General features: G+C 30.8%; 1 pseudogene; it reads right to left on the bottom strand.

Moving 5' to 3' along the window:
* Nucleotides 1-5,936: 5,936 nt before the first annotated feature.
* LOC130957115 (uncharacterized) lies at nt 5,937-8,643 on the bottom strand (annotated as a pseudogene).
* Nucleotides 8,644-11,767: the final 3,124 nt, after the last annotated feature.

Here is an 11,767-nt window from a genome sequence, read left to right as displayed (position 1 = left end):
TGGTATAGTTAAAGGACAATGTTGAACTTAACTATTATATTTGATGGGCTTCAAGTATCATTTCTAAGCTAAAAGAGTCAAGCAAAAACAATTAGAACCTAAAGGCGGTATCATATATAAGCCTCTCAACATGGCACTTCATATCCCAAAAATCAAAATCCAATAGTCACACAAAAACTAAAGTTTGGCAACCGTTTCTTTAGTTTCTTTTATCACCATTTTTGGCAGATTCCAATATAAGTATTTGAGGAAAGACAATTACGTTACATCACAAAAAAAGGCAAATAGCTAGATCATGGATCAATTCAAATCATTATAAACCATATATAATAAGGAATGTTAAGTTGGCGTGACGATATTTAATAGTAAAATTTGAAATGAAGCACCTTTCAATCAAAAATCCTTCATTTTTCTTGATCTTTAAAGATAGTAATTGATAATTAAAAGAAAAAAAGATACATATAGATAGATGATCATACTTTATCTTCAGTCATTACATATAAATTAATAATACTCATTTCTCTCATGTTTTTGGTTCCCTCATATTGTAATTTCTTGAAATATCTGAATTTCAAATTTAATTCAAAGATTCAAGAATACTAAAAATTAGAATCTATGAAAAAAATTGGTGAAACTGTGTTGTTGGTGATAGATAATTTATATTGAACTAAGAACACAATTAAGAAATAAAGATGTTTAGTAGTGCATCTCAAGGAGTAAGAATGTTATACCATGTCTCCTAAACCAAGTATCATAAAGTTTGTTGCACCCTCTCGAGGAACAACACCAACCAACAAATTTTTAGGAAATACAATATTTACAGGCAACTCCAATTTTTTTGTTAGCAGTTGCAATCCAAGAAGATTCAAACTATTAAATCCCATGACATTTTTCCCAAACAACCTTCCGAAGAAAAAAATCCAGAAAATATCATAGACAAATAGACAACAGAGGAGCATTGGTCAAATCTTATTGTGTTAACAACAACATATATAAAGCAAAAATGATTTTTTGTTTTGGGAGTATACCAAGCCATACAATACCTTATATTTTTTCTTTTTAGAAATAATGTCATAATTTGTGTAATTAAATCTCAAATATGTCATTGTTACCAAACTATTCGCATACATGATTAAACTATTAGTGTTACAGAAAAGAAAATTCCCTAGCTGTCAACAGGATCCTTACTGTATGCTATTACTTACAATAAAAACATAGACTTGCTGGTTCTGATAATGAAGAACAATTTCAACCCTGGGCTAAAAATTATGATTCTTTTTAGCTTTGTAAATCAAAAAGAAAAAGGTTCCATTAAAATATAACTAATTTATTTTTGAAGTAAATAAAGGCACTAACCTTGGTCTCATACTCAACTCATCGGAGAGTAAATCAGCTCTAAGTTTCTCTATATTTGCCTTATCAATCATTCTCTCAACCTCCCCTTGCAACTCTGCCTCCCTTAGAGACACTGACTGTGTGGCATTCATCTCAACTCAATTTGCCACCTTCAACGACTCTTCTAAATTTGGCCAGGTGAAACTCTAAAGCTCGCGCCTTAATAATAGTCCAGAATTGAACTTCAAAATCATCAAAACTACTTAATTCACATGTGCAGTTTAAAGCTTATAATAGAAGAATTTAAATTCCCTAAAATACAAAATAGACATCTTTTTATTCCGCAAAGCATTTTCTTAACTACCATCTAATTTGTTTTTTTTTTCTTTTTTAAACCTTATTTAAAGGATATTGTTTGTTACATTGAAGATGTCTAGCCAAAATTTTTTTTTCGAAACAATGACAGTTAACAATCATAATTGATAGTACTGCCAAATAAAAAAGATTTAATTATTATTTACTCTCAACAGAGCCAATTAATCAAGAACAAACGTAACTTAAAACTGAACCAAGACTTACCATATAGAATGTCATAAAGCAAAAGTCTACGTAAGCCAAATCATTCAGGACTATGACTGAAAAGGGAAAACAACATTAGAAACTGGTATCATGAAAAATGAAAGCAAAAACACTATCAGAAATTTGAATAGCCAAACTATTGCATAAAAGAACTGGAGTCACAAACTTGAAAAGCAAACTAAAGCTTACATTATCATTGTTATATCCACGGAAATAAAACCACTACTATGAGAGCCACCAACTATTGTTATATCTTTGAAAATGTTTGCATACATTCATCAATTGTGCATTGTAGCGATAAAAGAAAAAAAGGACACAGTACTTAAATAAGGGGGTTTTAGTTTCCCTTTTCATCAAACAAAAATAAAATAGATCATGTAATCCAATTGTTCGCATACATTCATCAAATGTGTACTCTGGTCTTCATTTCTTATACAATACATTTAACTCTAGTTATATTATCTACTAATACAGCATGCAAGTTAAAAAACCACAATTTCATATGTCAAATGAAAATATAGTGAATATGCTCTTAAGTCCTATGTCCCATATATTAGTTAATTCTTATTAACTACCCCTGCATTCATTAACTAACTTGTTAATCTTCGAATCTAAAGTTAGAACAAATGAAGCAAAATTCAAAGAGTTTATAATCATTTAATCAAGCATGTAACATGCAAAGAAGCAAGCTTAAAAACAAATATATTCTTGAGGATTCCATCACACAAATCAACATCATAGAGAACATAGGATGTGATTTCAAAATCTATTTAACTGATATGATCATCTATCTATAGATACCCAAAAATTGTGATTTTTAGCGTTTAATCTATACCTATTTTGTTCTCCCCTCCATTACATATATATCATTATGAAATTATGATAATAATAATAATAATTGTGTACTAAGTGACTATCAGATCAAAACACCAAGTCATAGAGAATAGAGAATAACACATCTTGAACATTTGATAATAAAAACAAAATATATCATGTTCAATATTTTATCCAAAAGATGTTTACCTAACCAATTCAACTAAGGGTGCCACTTGATTGGCCTCACTCGGTGCTTCTTGCTTTTTCTGACTTACCTCATGCGATTTCTGAAACAATAGCATAGCACAAATAATATAATAATTAAAAATGAGATTATTAGTAGCACAACAACTACATCATCTCTAAGGATCAATGTAATTATGCAAATTGAACGATGAACAGCTTAAGCTATATCATCTAAGCTGAAAATAAAATCATAAAAATTGAATACACATAAAAGTTCACATCAGAGGGGGAGGAACAACAAAAAAGGCAAGAGCAATAGCACAAAATTAGGATGAATACATCTCTTATTATTTCTGCCTTCTTCTCTGTTCTCTAAACCACAATCAAGCAGCTACATCCAAGTCACCAAAAAAAAAAGCAGCTACATCTAAGTTCATCATATCAAGGGCAGACAAAAAAGATGTGATTGAACTATAGTACACAGGCTAATAGAATTACTATAAAATTCAAGTTCATGATCTCTTTTCTAATATAATGCTAACAATCAATTAGTTAACTAAAAAATGTTTGTTTTACACATAGTGACCTGTTTTTCAAATTTCAATTAGTTAACAAAAAAAATGTTTGCTTCTCAAAATGGAGGAAAGGAAATCTATATAATTTTCAAGTTGTTATAGTTATAGAAAATAGTCAAGAGCATGGTTCAATGATTAAAAACTGCCAACAAACCATAACATAGAACTGTAGCAATGGTATATACTGAGTATTATAGGAATTGCTCAGCAAGTAAAAATTGGAAAGCTACATTCATTATGCACTTATAGTAGAAGAAAAAGTAAAGTAAATCAGATAATTTATGAACTACTATTAGTATTATTGCTGCATATTCACAAAATACTGCATGTAATACATGACTTTAACCATCATATTTATTGGTTAGAAGATTTTGCTAACAGAGAACAGAGTAAACTAAAATAATAATAATACTACACTACAAAAATACAGTGCCGGAACACTTACCAAAACATTAGACCGGAGCTCCGGCGTTTCCTCTGATTGCATTCCGAACTCTAATGGCATTTTCTGTAACTTTTTTTTAAAAAGAAAATAAAAAAATAAATATATGTTTTTAAAGAAGAAAAATTAACTCTGCTGCACCATCGATGACAGGATCTCGAAGCTCTACAGTCTTTTAACTGAAGTCGTCAACTTGTTGCCAGCTATTCCTTCTTCTCTGACGGTAGTAGCACCACTCACCGTGCCACTATTCTTTCTCCTTACAGCTGCATCAACAGCCACTGCCACCTCTAATTTATTGTTCTTCATCTTTGCTACTCGCCGAAAACAGATTCGAAGCCTCTGTCATCGTCTTCTTTTTATGCTCTCCTAACCCGCAACACTGAGCATGCCCATTCTCTATCTTCTATGCCAGTTACTATTTTCATCACCGATGAGCTCGTTCTTTTTTATTTGAGAGAGAGAGAGAGAGTCCAAGTAGAAAGAAAGAAGCGAAGAGAGAGACAAAAAATCAAGGATAGAAGATTTGAATTATAAAATCCTACGTTTAAATTTATTCACTCAGTTCTGATTTGGAATGCTCATTCAAATTTTGTATTTGAAATTTGAATTCCAATCCCAATAAAAAGAGAAAGAATCCGCTCATAGCTAGAATCTCCTCAACTTTATTTTGTTAAAAACACTTTTTTCAGAGCTACTGAGCTGTTATTTTAGCAGCTACGATACAATGTCTATTTTACCCATTCACATTTTAATGTTTACAGTTCACTTTTTCGGTTAACAATGTAATTTTACTTGCTGAGACATGTGTCATTTAACTGTCCATGACACTTGTCAATCACCTAAACATGCACTAATTGCTTATTATATATTAACTAGCAAGATACCCGCACGATGCACGGGCAACACATATGCAGATTAAAATGACGTAAATATAAAGAATTGTTGGTTATTTTATCTGATGTTAGAAAAAAAATGATGATCTTTATAATTTTAAAAGTATTTGTAAAATGTAAAATAAATTGTAAGCATTTTAATAAAGGAAAAAGAAGACATGAAAAAGATTAGACTATTATCGTGTTGTTTGTAGATGCAGAAATAATATAAATAGTAACTCAAAGCATTTGAAATATAATTCCGTAAAATTAATTGAGTAAGGTTTGAATTGTATTAAATATGAATTGAATATTATATTTTAATTTTTATTCGTACAACATGAAGCCAATTTTTTGTTCACATGATTAAAAATTTAAAATGATATTTCCACAAAAAAAATTGAATTATAAAATCAAAATGTTGGTCACGGTTAATCTCTAAGCCAAATAATCAACTGAGACTACTGTCATGGCTAATCACTTATGACTTAAAAGAATACTAAGACAAAAATGCACTTTTATACTTGTATAATTTAGAATAGAGATTTTTTCGGTTTTTGGCACAACAGTTGGTCAAACAATGAGCTATGGTCCCATTAAAGATTTTAATGAGAATAAATAATGTTGCTTGGATACCCAAACAATGAGTAAAGACTCTTGCAATTTGGCTTTCTTTTCTCAATAATATCCAATTGATTTTGTGAGAAAATACAATCTGAATAAGAAATGAAATAAGTGATTATGACTATTGTAGGAGTTGACAGATTTATTATGGTTTAATTAGTATACTTTTCAATCGAGGATTGGAGAATGATGTCAATGTGTGATAAAAGGAAAGAGTTTTCTGGTGAATGGCCTAATAAATAACCTAATTTGTAAGGCTTAAAATCTTAGACAACATTAGCAGCTGTAGCCAGCTGTAGATAATACACCTAAGAACTTAATAAACAAAGCAACTAAATTGAGGAGACATTAAACATCACAAAAGGAGGAACATTGCAATGACACACAATATATAAACAACAAACAGATTGAAAGGCTAAGAAAACATTAAGCTATAATGCTAACAAAAGATTTGTCTCACGACAAACTTAACCAAACCAACACTGTAACTTCCATACAAACTTTTCAATCAATCTTTTTTCTTCCACAATTCCTCTTAAATGTTTTGTTAGTTGATGCTTGAACATCTGGAGACAGGGCTTCTTCTGCTGGGGAGTCATCAGTAGAGGTTCTCTTGGCTGGAGTTTGACAGGAGCTATCGCAGTTACTCTCAACAGTAGAATCCTATGTTTCAGACAAACTCCACAATCAGAAACTACATATTTAGCAGCCTCTTCATTACATATAGTTATCTCTATTTACCATAGCTAATATAATGATGTGACACGCATAAACTCTTTACCTTGGATAGGGAAACTGCAGCATGTCCATTGCTATCTTCGTCTGTTTCAGCTATATGGATATTAGCTAGCATCTGCAAACACTGCACGAAGTAAGATAAAGTTAAGAATCATGTTAGGTACAACAATACATTGAATAGCAGAGCAGAGTTTTAGGTGTTAGCATAACATCCTACACTTACAGAAGCATCAGAAGAAGAGCTGGGCACACCATAACTGGACATGAGGGACTCGTCATCCGAAAGTTTTGTGACGTTGTACACCCCTTCCACTGCATTGATATTCTTGTATGTGATGTTAAGCTTGAATAAAAACCTTTTGTCAATCATATTCTCCAGGTATTTAGGGTATGACTCTCCTTTCTCGCATTTCTTTACATGGAGGATAGAATGTTTTACTCAGCCGCATAAACACATTTTCTATGAGAAATTTTTTTTAGCTCGAATCAATTTGACTTACAGATAATTCCTTAACTTTCTCAGTAGTCTTTCCTATCATTTGCTCTGCTTCTTTATTCCACACAAGGAGCTTCAGACAACCACTTCCATCGGTCACAATTACTTGGAGCCTATACCTACATTAACATCTCAGTAACACATTAACCGTAACCCGTAAAGATAACTACATGCAACTACACTATATTTTCCAATTGAATATATAAAGCACGCATTAAGAAAATTAGGAAAATTTTCTGATCTAACAACCAACCTTAGCATAACCTTGAAGCCTACACGCCTACAATTATCACACCAATACTTATCTTTGCTCTGCACAACCTTCTTAGGACATGTCTTACACGACATATAGGACCAATCATCTTTACCAACCTCTAGAGAAACAATGGTCCCAACAATCCAACATGACGTTTCCTAACAAAAATGGTCTAAGTCAGTAACGAAATACGTACGGCCTAAGTTATCAGATTGCAATCTCACCTCAGTCATATTAAGAACCTCTTCTATAGTGCGCACTGGTACAATGCTGGCATTGATCTCATCTGTGACTGAGTATTGAGGTTGAGCTTCCAGCTGACTAATTCGTTGTGAACAGGAAACAAAATCCGTTGCCAATCTGTGCATATGGCAAAAAAGTTAACATACTCTAATATCATATTCAAAATCTGGAATCTAAATGCAGAATAAACCAAGTATTTGTGCACCAATGACAAACCTTTTCTTGTAGTCAATAACCTCAGGAAGGTTTGGATTGAAGTAACATGTGGACACATAGTAGGTGCTTTGAATATTGACAGAATTCAAGTACATGTTGGACTTAAAGAGCTTAACCACTATTATGAAAGGCTCCCCATCATCTCGCTCGAGATGTGGAAGAACTTCATCGACCAATTCCCCAAGCAATGTACATTTAATTTTGTACTTTCTGGAACGAAAAACAGAACACCACACCTTAACTAATTTGTCCACTATTTGTTACTAATCACATAAAGTAGTGCATCAAAGTTACATAGTTTGTCCGTATAATATAATATGCACAATATGTTAAACTAATTTACCAACCTCAGTTGAGTCATGATCTATTTAACATATCCAACAATTTAGACACATTTAATTTTAAAAAAAATTACTTCCCCTTTAAATAATGGCTGCATTTTTTCTTTTTCTTTAGTGCATGACCAAAGTTAATACTCAAAGTAAGCCTCAGTTTAAATGATTCAAAACTCATACTAAATTCATAGCTGACACATATCCAAAGCAATAAACGTTACTCTAGATCTTCCAACTTAAGTGTAATAAGCTTCGTTTCATCACCAGTGCGTGTAATCATCCCCCTGACTTCCTCCTTTCCAACAACCTCTCCTATGTAATATGCATGTCACAATACATAGCTTTAAATCTAAAGGTATAATTTCCTTGCATGATCAAAGGATGACAAAAAAAAAAGCTATTTCAATTAAACTTACCAAATAATAGATTTCTGCCGGTTGAACCATTTTCATCAAGTTCATGAAACGGACGGAACTTGAATGGGTTAAAAGCAAAAGTCTCAATAGGTAGGACTGCCACCACAGTCTTTGTATAAAAGTTAAGCTTGTACTTGTGAGGAGTTGTCCTAACCTTTCCATTGTTAAGCTTGACAATAAAATTTTGCATACTATAAACACAATGCTCTTTTATACTATTTTTGAACAACTCCAACCCAGGCTTGCAAACGGTTATATGAATTCTATCACCCTGTAAGTTGGATAAAAACAACATGAACATAACTTATTAGCGCACACCTAAGAAGAAGTTGCAAGGTATAAGTATGAATGATGTAAATACCTTCTCATCTTGTAAAACCAACTCCAAGCTAAACACCTCATTCTTGTTCCACTGACTTGGAAACTTATACAATCAAGCAACCCCCACAACCAAGGACCAGGCAAGCTTGGTTGGATTGATATCCCTCACGAAATCCTTCCTCGCAGCCATTTGTTTGTAGCAGAAAAGAATATCGAGCTCAACCTATAGCAGATCCAAACAACAATACACATATATATTTTGTATAAGCTTTGGGGTCCTCATATTTATACACAACTATTTTTGTCATGATGACAGTGGTGGGCGAGAAAATCTGTTATTTTTGAACACCAGACGGAGCGCGCCTAAGTGGGAGGTACCAAATCGATCGCTTTATTAACCGTGAGTCATCAGTCAGGTGTTGCAAAAAATTCTTCCTTTACAGAAATTTTGAATTTTTCCAAGACCTCTCACCAAGCAAGCCGGTCACGTAAGCGTAGTTCTTGGAAGTAACACTAGCAGCCTCGTTCACTGCGTTGCAATTTCGGTGAAAAGCCCTGTTGAGAGGAGGTCAATCTCTTTTCCGCACCGAGCCCTGTTTCTGTAACATTTTAGTTTCCTTATATTTTCATTGTGACATTAGTTGTCGCCGAATCCTAACCACGTGTCCACATCCGCCCTTGCTTCTCATTTCGGGTGTCATCCAGGGAACTATTTACTTTAACTAATGAACAACTTATTTCAAGGACCCAACCCTCTCACTTTGGCTGCAACGTGTTGTCACCTAAGGGTATGCTCAATTGGAGGGAACACTGTGAATATGCCTCGGTGAGTAAACTGTTTAACTATTATATTTAGAATAGATAGATTAATACTTTTATAAAAAAGTTCTTAAATTCTACCTCTAACTAGTGAGCTGCCTGCGCTTCGCGCGGGACGCTTTGTTAATTAATTGTATATACTGTTATATAATTCATATAAGTTTACATTGTTTTGAAATCATACTTACTATTAACTAAATCACTTGATATATATTGATTTTGAGTATAATGTAATGTGTCCCAATTAAATACGAAAAAGTAGAACAATAATGTTTCTTTTTTTTGGTATATGATATATATTCCCTCGGTCCATATTTTTTTTTACTACTCACTTGATATGACATTGAGGCCTCCTATAATAATAATAATAACAATAATAATAATAAAAAAAATTTCATTCTCTTTCCTTAAAAAATGTAAAAATAATATTTTTCTATCTTTTATTTGTAAAATATATATTTTTTTATATATTTTTTAAAAACCTCCTCTTTAATCTATTAAAATTTTTTTATTAATTACCATTAACTTTACCTGTTTTTTAAGAAAAAATAAATTTTTTTACAAAAATATCATTTAACAAAAATTTTACTTTTTATGATAAATTTTTATTTACCAAAATACTCTTTAACAAATTATCTTTCTATTGTTTAAATTATATTTTTTTTAAATATTTTTAAAATTTTTTTTGAATGATTTAATTATTTTTCACTAAGATACCCTTCAATAAATTTTTAATTATTAAGGAACTTGATTTGTAAAAATGTTTGAAGAAATGAAATGATAACTTTTTAAATTTTGGATTTATCCACCATCTCAATTTATTTTTAAGTTTTGATAAAGTTGTTAATAATTTTTAATAGTTTTATGAAATAAATTATTTATTAATATTAATTATTATACATATTAACAGTGGTAAGATTTTTTTTAATTTAATGTTAAAATAATATATATTGAGCATAAAAAAATAGTAGTAAAGTAAAAAAATAATTGTTAATAAAAATTTTGGCAAAATCACAATTTAATAATTAAAAATTATTGAAAAGCATCTTAAAAAAATTTAATCATTACAAAATTTTAAAAAAATATTTTGATAAAAATATAATTTAATCAATAAAAAATAATTTATTAAAGAGTATTTTAGTAAATAAAATTTAATAAAAAAATAATATTTTTGCTAAAGAATTCCCCTCTTTTGGGTTCGTCGCATGGATGCTGCAATTTTAGCTCAAGAAAATTTTTTTCTCATGAACATGGATTACACATCCCTTGAGCCATTTCAGAAAAAAACTCCCACCTCAATTCCATATTAAAAAAAATCATATCAATGTATGTATTTTATTTTATAAATTTTATAAAAAATAATCATTTTTTATAAAGCCAAATATATTTTTTATATAATAACTTATTAGTGATTTTTTTTTTGTACACGTAACAAACCTTCTTTATGAAATCATAAGACGTCCATTTTTGTGGAAAGGGATCCTCACCGATGAAATATATTGATGAGGCAAAGGATTCGATGGTTCCAGAACGTTTGGACTACTTAATAGTTTCATAATAAAACATGTTTTTTAAGTTTTTTTAACAACTGTTAAATAGTCCTTTTCTAATTTTAATTATAAATTAACTCCATATATTTTATTTAATTATAAAAACTATTTTTTAATTTATAAATTATTATTTTATCATTCATCTATTACGTTTATTAACAATCAAAAATAAAAATAATAACGAATTAGATCTTCCATTGAACGTAAAAAAATTTTGGCCATTCCGATCGATTAACGTTTGTATTTGATCCGTGACGTTCGTCCAGGGTTGTGAAATCGTGTTTCTTTTCGAATCAATCGATTGGAATAGCAAAATAATCGATTGAATTTCAGGTTTCCCATAACTCAATCGATTGGACTACAGGTTGTTATCACAAAACAGTCGATTGAAAATTGTAAGGCCGCATGGTTTTTGCAAAAATCAATCGATTGGTCATATTACCCAATCGATTGAACGATGACTAAAATGTGGGCTTTTAATAATTCAATCAATTGCTTATACACTCAATCGATTGAATGCTTGAAAACAACCTGAGGTCTCACAATCAATGAATAGAATCTCTAATTTTGCAATTCTTCGTTTCGATACTTTATTCGTGAAATTGATTGTGTAATGAAAAAGTATTTTTTTATCTTTTATTAATTCACAACCATTGAGAAATACTAAAAAGTAAATAAATTTTAATATTTTTAATATTAATTAGCTAGCAATCAGAGACGGACCCAGAGGGGGCGAGTACTGGCCTGGACCCTCCAAAATTTTAAGAAACTATACTTATATATAAGATTTGTGTTTAAAAAATAAAAAAAAAAATTTGTAATCAAAACGATGGATTATTTTCTGAACACTACAATGAAAAAATTGATTGGACCTTTGCTGATTCTGTGAAGATCAATTAATAATGAACAAATATTGGATATTAAATAGACGGATAAAAAATGAAG

This window comes from Arachis stenosperma, chromosome 10 (assembly GCF_014773155.1).
Source record: "Arachis stenosperma cultivar V10309 chromosome 10, arast.V10309.gnm1.PFL2, whole genome shotgun sequence".
NCBI lineage: Eukaryota > Viridiplantae > Streptophyta > Magnoliopsida > Fabales > Fabaceae > Arachis > Arachis stenosperma.
The sequence above is the reverse complement of the archived record's forward strand: the minus strand, read 5'-3'. Positions and strand labels throughout refer to the sequence as shown.